At 61.6% G+C, this 2,500-nt stretch overlaps 2 non-coding genes and 1 pseudogene across 2 annotated transcripts in view; all 3 read right to left on the bottom strand.

The window, feature by feature from the left end:
• LOC146143813 (large subunit ribosomal RNA) overlaps positions 1 to 1,088 on the bottom strand; it is a 3,679-nt pseudogene extending 2,591 nt beyond the window's left edge.
• A 248-nt stretch (positions 1,089 to 1,336) lies between these two features.
• LOC146143812 (5.8S ribosomal RNA) lies at positions 1,337 to 1,490 on the bottom strand. The gene has a single exon (XR_014501261.1). It is a non-coding gene; the product is annotated as a 5.8S ribosomal RNA (ribosomal RNA).
• Positions 1,491 to 1,737: 247 nt separating this feature from the next.
• The window catches only part of LOC146143811 (small subunit ribosomal RNA), a 1,811-nt gene continuing 1,048 nt past the window's right edge, over positions 1,738 to 2,500 (bottom strand). The window contains exon 1 of the ribosomal RNA XR_014500435.1: positions 1,738 to 2,500. This exon is cut by the window's right edge and continues 1,048 nt beyond it. This is a non-coding gene — a ribosomal RNA (small subunit ribosomal RNA).

The raw sequence follows: 2,500 nt of genomic DNA, 5'->3' as shown, positions 1-2,500 counted from the left end.
ATCGCTACGGTCCTCCACCAGAGTTTCCTCTGGCTTCAACCTCTTCAGGCATAGTTCACCATCTTTCGGGTCCCAACGCGAACGCTCTCGCTCGACCTCTCCGGCAAAGCGGACGAGATCGGCCGGTGATGCGGCCGCCGCGAACGACGACGTCTCACCTCCGCCGGACCGCGCCGACATTCACTTTCACTGCGCCCATGGGTTTCGTACTGCCCCGTGGCTCGCGCTCACGTTAGACTCCTTGGTCCGTGTTTCAAGACGGGTCGGGAAGGTGGCTGACTTCAGCCGCGGACCCCGTGCGCCTCGCGAAACGACACCGGAAGCGCGACCGAGACGAAGAGGCTGGGCACTGAGAACAGTCCCCGACCCACGACGCCCCAGCCGGCACCGGGCGCTCGGCCCCGAAGGGCAGACGCGGCGATCTCTCCTCGCCCGAACGGCGGGCCGACGGACACGCGCGCCTATAGTACCCGACCGAGGCCGGGTTACCTTGCGCGCGGCCTTCTCGCCGCCGTCCAGACGGTCGCGGCCTTCGCCCGGCGCTAGTGCGCTGGTCCCCGATCGGGCGGCGCCGCCGGCGGCCCGTGAGGGTCCGCACGACAACGTCGCCGACAGGGGGCCGGCTGAAAGCGACCGGGCGACCCGACAGGCCCTCCCGTTTGCCTCTCGACGGTTTCACGTACTCTTTAACTCTCTCTTCAAAGTGCTTTTCAACTTTCCCTCACGGTACTTGTTCGCTATCGGTCTCGTGACCGTATTTAGCCTTAGATGGAGTTTACCACCCGCTTTGGGCTGCATTCCCAAACAACCCGACTCTGGGAAGACGCCGTAGCGCGCCCGCCTGTCGCCGCCATGGGCCTGACACCCGCTCTGGGAAAAGGCCTCGATCAGAAGGACGCGGGCGACCGGCGAAGCGCGCCGTGACGAATTCCGTACGCCACAATTCCGCGCACTCCAAAAGCGCGCGGATTCGGCGATGGGCACATCCCGCTTCACTCGCCGTTACTGAGGGAATCCTCGTTAGTTTCTTTTCCTCCGCTTAGTAATATGCTTAAATTCAGCGGGTAGCCTCGTCCGACCTCAGGCCGAAAGTAAGGACCGGGACTATTCTTCCCGTTCCGCGCTCGCCGTCGGCGCCGCGCGCCGCCGCGCACCTCGATTCCCGCCCTTGAGCCGCCAGCCGTTGGCCTCTTCGAGGTCGACTCGCCGCCGCCGCGCGGGATTCTGGTCGCGATCGTCGCGCATCGTGCCGTGCTGTCTTGAGCGGGACGGGCGCTCGCGCGTCCGACGCCGCAGCAGCCGCGCGGAGAAATCCCCGCGCGGAACGTTTGCAACGCGACCCTGAGGCGGGCGCGGCCCCGGGATTGACCCGAGGCCGCAATTTGCGTTCAGAACGTCGATGCTCAATGTGTCCTGCAATTCACACTAATTCACGCAGCTAGCTGCGTCCTTCATCGACTCACGAGCCGAGTGATCCACCGCCAAGAGCCATCCACGATTGTTTCGCTCGCACAGTGCCTCGCACTATAGGGTGACAAAATAGACCGCGCCGAGCGGTCGGCCAGGCCGACGCTTGAAGCCGGAGCGCGCGGCACCGCGGCACTCGACGCGCAAACATTACCGGGTGACCGAATCGCCGGCCGGCGCGCCGCTCCTCGCGGGTCGGGCGCCGGGTAGCAAAGACTTTTTCTCTCGCTTGTCCGAGTTTCGCGTTCGCCGAAGCGTTTGCGAGACCGTTAATGATCCTTCCGCAGGTTCACCTACGGAAACCTTGTTACGACTTTTACTTCCTCTAAATGATCAAGTTAGATCGTCTTCTCGGACGCCGGCTCGACCGTTGCCGGCCGCGCCAGGTCCAATCGGAGGACCTCACTAAACCATTCAATCGGTAGTAGCGACGGGCGGTGTGTACAAAGGGCAGGGACGTAATCAACGCGAGCTAATGACTCGCGCTTACTGGGAATTCCTCGTTCAAGGGAAATAATTGCAATTCCCTATCCCTAGCACGACCGGGGTTCAGCGGGTTACCCAGACCTGTCGGCCAAGGCGAGCACATGCTGATCCGGTCAGTGTAGCGCGCGTGCGGCCCCGAACATCTAAGGGCATCACAGACCTGTTATTGCTCAATCTCGTGTGGCTAAACGCCACTAGTCCCTCTAAGAAGTTAGACGCCGACCGATTGGGTCGCGTAACTAGTTAGCAAGCCAGAGTCTCGTTCGTTATCGGAATTAACCAGACAAATCGCTCCACCAACTAAGAACGGCCATGCACCACCACCCACAGAATCAAGAAAGAGCTCTCAATCTGTCAATCCTCACTGTGTCCGGGCCGGGTGAGATTTCCCGTGTTGAGTCAAATTAAGCCGCAGGCTCCACTCCTGGTGGTGCCCTTCCGTCAATTCCTTTAAGTTTCAGCTTTGCAACCATACTTCCCCCGGAACCCAAAGACTTTGGTTTCCCGCAAGCTGCCGGAGAGGTCGTAAAACTAACGCCCCCCGATC

This window comes from Ascidiella aspersa, chromosome 5 (genome assembly GCF_963924565.1).
Source record: "Ascidiella aspersa chromosome 5, kaAscAspe10.2, whole genome shotgun sequence".
In the NCBI taxonomy this organism is placed as follows: Eukaryota; Metazoa; Chordata; class Ascidiacea; order Phlebobranchia; family Ascidiidae; genus Ascidiella; species Ascidiella aspersa.
The sequence above is the reverse complement of the archived record's forward strand: the minus strand, read 5'-3'. Positions and strand labels throughout refer to the sequence as shown.